This window comes from Gastrolobium bilobum, unplaced genomic scaffold, assembly GCF_033153095.1.
Source record: "Gastrolobium bilobum isolate Gb01-03AN ecotype WA unplaced genomic scaffold, APGP_CSIRO_Gbil_v1 utg77161, whole genome shotgun sequence".
NCBI lineage: Eukaryota > Viridiplantae > Streptophyta > Magnoliopsida > Fabales > Fabaceae > Gastrolobium > Gastrolobium bilobum.
The window spans coordinates 17,614-28,144 of record NW_026898735.1 but is presented as its reverse complement, the minus strand read 5'-3'; the positions used below and the strand labels follow the sequence as shown (position 1 = coordinate 28,144).

General features: G+C 30.6%; 1 long non-coding RNA gene across 1 annotated transcript; it reads left to right on the top strand.

The window, feature by feature from the left end:
• Window positions 1–1,392: 1,392 nt before the first annotated feature.
• On the top strand, window positions 1,393–4,211 carry LOC133283627 (uncharacterized). The gene is made up of 3 exons (XR_009747822.1): window positions 1,393–1,777; window positions 3,194–3,288; window positions 3,871–4,211. It is a non-coding gene; the product is annotated as an uncharacterized LOC133283627 (long non-coding RNA).
• Window positions 4,212–10,531: the final 6,320 nt, after the last annotated feature.

Genomic DNA, 10,531 nt, shown 5'->3' with positions numbered 1-10,531 from the left:
AGATTTCATAATGTCTCTCCTTCTTGAAATGTCATGTTTCTAGCACTAAGCCCTGATATAGTTTAACATTACCATGCCTCCAAAACAGTGACAGTGTCTCCATGTCATTATTTTTTCTTTTTCTTTTTATATTATTGTAATTGAATAAGTAATGGTTCAATGCAGACTAAAACAGAATATAATTCTCCTACTTCAAATCATGAGTGAGGGCTATATTGCAAGCAAAACAACATTAATTTGAAAAAAAAGGAGTAGACATAAACAAAAGAATATACGTCTTCTTCACAGCAGCTTTGTCACATGTATTTTAAAAGATATTTTTCTTACACCTTAAACCACAAGAAATGAACAGCGAAATTTTTTCTCACCTTACATGGTGATCCGGAGGTGGACGACGATGGTAGCACCTATCATTTGGTGAGCTTGATGGCTTTGTGCCATGCCTGAAAATGTGAAGGTGAACACTTAAGAACAATTACAAATTTCAAAAATTGAGATTAGGGTTCACAAATTGACTTGCATGCAAAAAGAGAAAGATGGAGAAGCGATTCAAGAACAAAACACAAAAGAAAATAATCTAAATAGGATAATAAGGGAATCAACGACGAAAATGTCACAATAACTCTGAACCGCGAAGATTAGCTGTGCTCATTGCGTTTTTATGTCCCACATCGACAAGCTTTGAAAACTTTTAGTGTTTATATACTCTGACAACGCCTTCAGATTGCTAAGCTTGGTAGCGCTGGCTTGTAACCCGAGCGGGGGTATTATGGAAAAGTATTGATCGTGATTATGCGTTTAGCAGCTATAACAACCCTCATTAGTAAATTAAGAGAAAAGAAATTAATTAGGTGTTTAATTAGATTAAACACTTATGCAAGGAAATTATGTGAGATAAATTATTAGATTAAAATAAAGTGGGTGACATGATAATTAATGGGAATATACAGTGTATGTTAAACAAGTCTAATATGACCTAGATATAATTAGAATATGAATATAGAATGAGATGATTTAATTAATTTATCTAGTAAATTTAGTGGGATAAATGTGAATTTAATTTGATCCAATAATGTGTAGAGAGATTTATTTAATTAAGTTGGAATTGATTTAATATCAACTAATAGGAAATTTTAAATAGGTCAAATTACTTGTGTGAATTAACAAGTTATGAGATAGCCTTAAACTTAGTGGATTGGTTATTAAATTATTGGTGTTCACATGAATTTTTGGTGAAGCCCATTGTGCTATAAAATTAGAATGGCCCATGTAGTTTATTTTTTTGGTGAGACTAACAGGTACCTATTTAAGTTCAAAGTTTGAAGATTTGAATCATAGTATCCAAATTAATTGGCAAGTTGGCTCCTCACTTGCCATAGTCAGACGTTGCCCATTATTGAGGGTTGACACATCATAAGTGATTGAAATAAAATAAGCCTTCTTATAACCCATCTATTAGCAAGTTCACAGCCTTGGAGTTTAGCTTCCCACGCTCATTTTGTTCTTTCCTCTCTATGTGCAGCGAAATATTAGGAGAAGAAAGGGCAAGTTTTAGTCACTTGAAATACTTAGAATGAGGACAAATGATCTGCATGAAAGATGTAGAGTTATGTCTTGAGAGTAAATTCCAAGTGGAAGTTCCTTGAAAGAAGCCTTAGTTTGTGAGAAAACCCTTCCCCATTGCTGCGACCTAATGTTGTTAAAAAGAGAGTACAAGGACTGTTTGTGTTATCTAATGGTTGGACTATGACTCTAGCTCCTTGGAAGGTGTTTTAAGGTATGTAATCTCTTTTTTTAAGGGCTGCACATAAGCGGAAATCAGTTCATGTATGAGTCTTATGATTTTTATGTAGGTTAAATGATGTATATGTTGGGATTTATGTTGTTCATGAATTATTGTTGTTGGACAACAAATTCTTCTAGTTAATTGATTGAAAAATCTGCACTTGGGGTAGTTTGAGGAACCAACAAGGGACAGCCCATATGTATTTTTAAGGTGCACTCTAAGTGTTTGACATAATTCCTAAGTGAGTCAATGAATTTTAATTATGTAATGATTATGGACTAATGAAGAATTATGGTTAAGAAATAGTGAAATACTACCATATGTGATGTTAAAATCAAAAAAAAATTGAAAGAGCTTTGGAGCCCTGTGTAGTTCGACCTATATGTGTAAAAGATGCACAACATGTGTTGAATTTATGTCTAAGTGAAAAACATGAAGTTGAGATTGTTTTATGATGAAATAAGTGTTTGGAAATGTTATCAAGTTATGAAGAGATGATGAATTAAGTAAAGGCAATTCAGCCCTATGATCCGTGAGGTACATGGAAGTGGTTTAGTAAGGTTACAAAGATATTTTAACAAGCTAAGTAAGTATTGGAAACAATTATATAAAAGCTTTATGATAAGAAGTTGTAAGAAATGCACGTTTCCTATTTTAAATAAGTCTTGGCCTTGTAGTTAATTGAAGTAGTTAAATATTGTTTTAGGGAATTGTTTTAAGATTTAAATTATGTTAGATTATATATATAAAAAAAAAAGAAAAGAAAAGAAGAGGAATCAATTAAGAAACATTGGAAAGTGTTAAATTCATAGAACCTATATATATAGTTTTCGGCCTACATCATTAAATTGATATAGATTAATACAAAATTTAATGAAAATTGGAGAACAAATATATACATGATCATTGAAAGATGTTTTACGATCATGTAAGGTTTAAAATATGTGGTGTTGATAAGGTCGAGTTAATAGAAATTCTATGTCAGGAATAGTTGCATGTGAATTAAGCTAATTGGTTAAACATGACAGCAAAAGAATTGTGTATTATGTTTATATATAGGCTTCGACCATAAAGAAATAATGGGCATAGATTATGTGGTTTCAATTAAAGTGAATGTTTAATAGCATTTGCCTAGAATAATCAAGTATGATTCAAGTGGGTTATGATATGTGAAGCTATGTTAAAGTGTATGAAATTCCACTATAAAAGGGTAAGTTAATTAACTAGTTGAGGGTTTAATTTATGAAGTATAAATTAAGTGGTAGATTTGTGGTATGGCATGAGTTGTCAAGGGAAATAAAATTGTCAAGTTGGTTATGAAATTAACATATGAAATATAATTATTTGGATTTCAAGTAATGTATGTTTCATTGGAACTTAATGGTACTTTTATATATACGGTAACAGAGTGTAATCAAACGAAGTAGGTGGACGAACAACTTGGAGACAACCAAGTGTACGGCGTATTAAATAACAAGTTAGCAGCAGGAAAGAGGTGATAGGTAAGCTTTCGGTTTAGGAGTTTTCTCAGCCTTTTTGTTCCGCCATGATCAGTGGCGATTATGGTTTCCGTATGGATATAATTGTTGTTAATATTGATACTTTGCGTAGTTGCATTCATATAGTGCATGCATATGATATTATTTATGTTATGATAAGTTAATATGATATGATCTCCAATGAAATAAAGCCTTAGAAGTGTAAGTTGTGGTTTCTGAAAAGAGGAAACATTTATGGATATGATCACGGTGTACATAAGGTATAGCCGAGGAAACTTTAGTTCTCTAATCATTATGAGTATGCTATTGAATATGATACGACATTACGAATATAAGATGGAAGCCTTATTGATACATAAGACATGAACATACTTAAGATTAATAAGAAAGTACGTTATAAGAATAAATGAGAATTATTAGAAAAGATATATGATACAGAAATTCTAATATGGATTATATGGTGTTATCTATGTCTTGGTACTTGATATTTTATTGCAGGAAGTGGACTCTTGGGTGGAGACTGCTCCATAAACCCCAAGTTTATTGAGATTCATTCTCACCCCGCGTTATGGGGATATATTTCAGGTATCGCAGCAGTTGACGATCGTTCTCGGGGCAAGAGGCCCGTGGTTGATGAGTAGATCTGAGCATAGATGTTGCCTGCTTATTTTGGGAGTCTGTTGTATATATTGTGACACTGTGATGTAGTATGTTTATGTAGGTTGATGTAGGATGTTGTAGTTATGACACATAGCCACCTTTTAATGTGATATATATAGAGTTATGGATCATGCATGTATATTACTGTATATGATATGGAATTGTTGTATATTGTGGGTTGTAAGAGCCCCAAGGAATTGTTGGTCCTTGTGTGTGCCACCCACTGATTATTAGGTACTATTTGAGGTCATAGACCACTTGTACAAATTTGGAAAATGTTGGAAAAACAAAGGAAATTCTGACGAATTTTCTGAAAATTGGTAGTTTTTAGGCGAACTTTGGGAGAACATATCTCCCTCCACAGAGGTCCGTTAGAGATGTGTCATACGCCATTTTGAAGCTTGTAGTTCCCTCTACACTGTGGTAAAATATGAGATTGTTCTGAGTGGGCGCTGGCCTTGGGAGGGCTGTGAACACAGCTGCCCTGTTTGCCCTGCACTTGGGGGCTGTACTGGACCAGTTTTGGAAAATTAATTCCCGCTTCGTTTCTCAGTCAAATTAAGTGTATGATATATCAAATTGAAGGTTGAAGTGTCTAGTTTGTAGCATAAAAATTTGAGAGCAATTAGAAGAGTGAATTTGCTGCAGTAATTCGTGGAGTGAGAGAGGTTTTGAGTTGTTTTGGGGTTGGTTGGTTGTTTTGCTTATCCAACTTCAAACGGCGATAGCCGGAGCAAACGAGCTCCGATTGAAGCGTGTGATAGCTTATTAGAAAGGGAATTAAGTAAGAAAAAAATATAAACTGAGAAGAAGGTCTGGTTGTGAGCGATGTGTTCGCAGAAAATTAATTAGTGAACCATGTTCAAAGAAGTAAAAACGTAAAATTGAGTAATTGGCTAAGTGGGTTTATGGGGACCCCTTAGTAACTTATAATAAGTAAAGTAAGAAGTAAAAGTAGTTAAAATACCGCAAAAATTTTCAGTTACAGTCCACAGCTTTTTAATTATTACCTTTTATTGTTTTAAATGCTTATAATAAGTGAAGTAAGATGTAAAAGTAGTTAAAATAAGTATGTGTGTTGCCGCAAACCGCCGTCTTTACAGTTACAGCGTCACAGCTTTGGTTTGTGAATAAATCATTAATTTTTTCCAAATTTTATGTTTTTGTCTGGTGAATTATTACGCTTTTATTGTCGTGTATTGTAATGTGTCATGCTCTGATTGAGCGTAACCACTCACGCCTAACCTAAATTAGGCATGACTCGTCTGATGTTGACATGTGATACTAAAAATTTATAATTTAACTATAAAATTTTTACTTTTGTATAATCAATACTGATTTAATATTGTTAGTTAACTAAATTGGTTCATAATTGGATACTTAAATTACTGATTTAGTATTGTTAGTTAACTAAATTGGTTCATAATTGGATACTTAAATTTCAATAGACTTAGATAGAATTAGGAAAGGATTAAAGAGACTTACTTTTATATATATATATATATATATATATATATATATATATATATATATATATATATATATATATATCCTATGTCAAATTTGATATATATATATCAACGACTCTGATTTGTAAACATGTGATACCATTGATCTTTTTTAATCTAACGGCTTTTAGATGAGGTGTCAACTTTCAAATTTGACATCGGTGTCAAAGGATCCTACCTCTATATATATATATATATATATATATATATATATATATATATATATATATATATATATATATAACTTATCGTTTATCAAGTTACTTGAGATTATTTTATCTCCGGCTTCAAAGCACACATTGCTTTTTAGAAGTTGAAACAACCCAAAATGTGTGACATTTTTCCCAAAAATAAATAAATTGCATAGCTCTTGAAGTGAAACTCAAATGAAAAAAGAAACAATCCTACGTTAAATTTGTTGAAGGATTGCATATTAAATAATACAGTATTTAAGACATTTTATTGTAAAAATTGTTCAAAAATTTAGGCACAAAAATTAATTAATTGCAATTTAAACAAATAATTATGAATTTATTACTGTTTTGAAATTATTTACTCGTGTATTGCAATGTGTCATGCTCTGATTGAGCGTGACCACTCATGCCTAAGTTGAGCGTGATCCACGAGACACTCACACTTAAATTAGGCATGACTCGTCTGATGTTGACATGTGATACTAAAAATTTATAATTTAACTATAAAATTTTTACTTTTGTATAATCAATACTGATTTAATATTGTTAGTTAACTAAATTGGTTCATAATTGGATACTTAAATTACTGATTTAGTATTGTTAGTTAACTAAATTGGTTCATAATTGGATACTTAAATTTCAATAGACTTAGATAGAATTAGGACAGGATTAAAGAGACTTACTTATATATATATATATATATATATATATATATATATATATATATATATATATATATGGGTTAGGATCATCTTACACTAGTGTAAGTTACACTCTTAATTTTGTCCGTTAATCCCACTTATATCTAAGGGCTCAAATTTTTTAGTAATGTGAGCCATTGGATATGAGTGGATCAACGGTCAAGATTGCGTGTAAGACTTCTAACTCTTACATCGGTGTAACATAACTTGGGTGTCACAATATCCTATCCCTATATATATATATATATATATATATATATATATATGGAGAGATCTTTTGACTCTAGAGTAAGATTTACAACTATTACTCTTCATCTCAACCGTTGATTTTTGTCCATCTAACTGTAATTATTTATTTGAAATAAATAAATAATTAATTGTTATAGATAACCGTTATATGGACGAAAATCAACGGTTGAGATGAGGAGTAAGAGTTGTAAGTCTTACTCTAGAGTCAAAAGATCCCTATATATATATATATATATATATATATATATATATATATATATATATATATATATATATGGACTTGTCTCAAGTTGCTTGAGATAACTTTATCTCCTGTTACTAAATCATAATCGTACAAAGATGGATCAATGATGATAAAGGAAAAGAGAGAAAAGGAGAATCATAAACATTCAAAGGTGAATCAATTAATATAAGGAAATAAATAAACAAAACGACGTAGTTATGGAATGGTCGGAGATAAACTTATCTCGAGTTGCCGGAGAAGTATATATATATATATATATATATATATATATATATATATATATATATATATATATATATATATATATATATAAAAAACTTCTTCCCTATAAGTTTCTTTAGAATCACTTACCCCCTCCCCAAAATTTTTAATCATTTACACCCCTATTTAAAACTTTTTTATCACTTACCCCCTTAACTTGATTTTCCATCCAAAGTTAAAGTTAACAGAGTTAGTCTTTTTATTAAATACCAAAACTACCCTTAAAACAAAAAAAATTAAACTTGACACCTTATTGTTGACATCACTTCATCCTCTTTGTCGCCTTCTTCAAGCAGGTTTGCCGAAGATGACCTGAAATCGCCTATGACAGGGAGACTAAGGGCATTGAAGAGGCTTTTAAGCAGGGACAAGAGGTTAAATCCATGGAGTCCCAATTCTATAGATATGGAACAAGCTTGGGGGAGGACAGAGTTAGGAATTTGCCAATGCTGTTCATTTATTTATTTTTAAGTACATATGCCCACATTGAGGCAGCAACTTGTGATTGAGAATTGTAGAAAGAATTCAAAGTATCTATGTTTGAAAGAGCACCATTGAGGTGTCTCTCGAGGGGTCAGAGTTCCTCTTGCATATATGGTTTTGCTATTTCCATTCCAATACTTGTCCAGATAATGGCTAAGGAGAATAATTGTTTGAAGTGTCTATATTGTATAAATTATAGGTTTTGTTGTAGTAATAAACTAGAATAACCAACTTTCTTTTATTGAAGATGAATTTTATTATATTGTTTTAATTTTGATCTTTATTTGCAATTAGCCTGACCCGATAATATTAGTTAATGGTGAAGTGAAAAGAATACAATATGTGATCGAATATTCTCACCACTGTATGCCATCACTAATCTGCAGAGAGTTTTATTGTAACCAGAAAAGAAAATGTGTTATCTCTTGCTAGCAATAAGGTATCAAGTTTAATTTTTTTATTTTTTTTTAGGGTAGTATTGGTAATTTTTTAAAAAGATTAACTCTATTAACTTTAACTTTGGATGGAAAATCAAGTTAGGGGGGTAAGTGATAAAAAAGTTTTAAGTAGGGGTGTAAATGATTAAAATTTTTGGGAAGGAGGTAAGTGATTCTAAAGAAACTTATAGGGATTTTTTTGAAGTTTTCCCTATATATATATATATATATATATATATATATATATATATATATATATATATATATATATATATATATGGGAATAACATCTGTCATTTTAAAGGATATAAGTTTATATCCTTTTAGATCATAATCGTTGATTTCCGTCCATCAACGGTTATAATTTATTGGATCAAAATTATTAATTAATTAATAATAATTTTGGCCCATTAAGTTTGACTCAATAGATTATAACCGTTGATGGACGGAAATCAACGGTTAGGATCTAAAAGAATATAAGCTTATATCCTTTAAAATGATATATGTTTTTCCATATATATATATATATATATATATATATATATATATATATATATATATATATATATATATATATATATATATATATATATATGGGGGCTTATCGTTTCTCAAGCTGCTTGAATATCTTATGAATGAGCAATATGCTCATGTTAGATCCTAAATCATGTTGATTGATCTATTACCTAATGTAACCGATGTTTTCGATGTTAATTCAATAAGAACGTGAGTTTCAGAGTAACATTCAACCTAAATGTGTTTCAAAACCAAATTTAGTGACCGACTTTGATAAATATTCATGCATCCTTAAACCTTGCGGCATCTAGATAGCCTATCTTTTATATGTAAATTCCAACTTCATTGTAAATTTAGAATCTACATTCTGAAAAAAAAATTCGTTATCATCTAAGATCTAATTCTTGTACTACTAAATAAAGCTATTTTTTATTTTTATTGATTCTATTATGCCAAAAGGAAAAAAAATTCTCATATTATCCTCAAAAAAATTTAGTTTTCCTTTATTAGTTCATAAGATTGAAAGACAATACTAAAGATTCCACCACTTGATACACATTATGATACATTTGGAATGGTTATGAATATTATGTATCTTATGCTTCAAGTGTTTGTTATATGCATTTTATTCTAGTCATATATTTCATTTGAGATTTTAGGACCAAAGCACATTATTTGTGATACTTCTAATTCCTTACTTTTTTTTATATCTTTTGGTCATGAATTTAATTGTAGCTGATTCATGCATTTTTTATTGCTCAATGTTATATTAGGCTTTTGATATTATTACCTGTCAATCATTTCGAATACAGTCATACTTGTATAACATAAATTATTCACCTATTTATACTTTGTCTAGAGATTTGGGAAACCTATGGACTATATAGCTTAATATAATTTATATGTTATAGGTTTTGTGACTATGTACCACATAATTTTAAGTTATACTGTTAAGATAATTTTATATCACTTATGTTCATAAATATTAGTCTTGATCTCATTTATTCTTACCATATAAACCCAGAAAAAGAACAAGAAGAAAAATGAAGAAGCTTTCGGGTTTCTTTATTACTCATCAAAAAGATTCAGAGAGAAAACAATGTTTAAGTATAAAAGTCAAGACTAAAAACTAAAAGCTAAAGTCCATAAAAGTAAACTTACAATCAGTCCATAAAATTAACTATGGTTACACTAACTATGGTTACAATAACACAAACTAGAGTAAACTAAAAATAAAAGTTATTTTTATACTTATTACTCCCCCTCAAGATGAGTTGTGGATGTCCAACACTGCCATCTTGGACAGTAGAGTGAACAAGGCAGAAGCTAACAAAGCCTTTTTCAAAGATATGCAAGCTGGTCATGTGATTTTATAGGCATCAAACGATTCAGCCCATAAGACACTTTATCTCTAACAAAGTGGCAAATGGCAATCAATCTCTATGTGTTTAGTCCTCTCATGGAAGGTGGGATTTGAGGCAATATGAATAGCATCCTGATTGTCACAAAAAATAGAGCACAAGAGAAATCAACAAAGCCAAGATCAGTTAATAATTGAGATATTCAACTTAATTTAGTAGCAGTGGTTGTCATTGCCTTGTACTCGTCTTCAACGAAGCTTCTAGAGACTATTGTTTGCTTTTTAACCTTCCACGATATTAAGGAATCTCTAAGAAAAATGAAAAAAGCAGTGACTGATCTTCTGGTGTCAAGATATCCTCCTCAATATACATCACTGAATGCTTTAAAGTGGAAAGGAGAAGAAGCAGGAAACAACAAACCTTGACCTGGATGACTTTTAAGGTATCTAAGGAAGTTATGAACAACATTAAGGTAAGGAGTTCTAGGCTATGAAACAAATTGACTTAACATGTAATGTCAGGTCTAGTTAATGTCAAATAAAGAAGTCTTCCAACTAAAATCCTATACTGACTAGAGTTTTAGAGAGGTTGTCCATCTACATTGTTAAGAGAAAGCTTCGGGTCCATTGGGA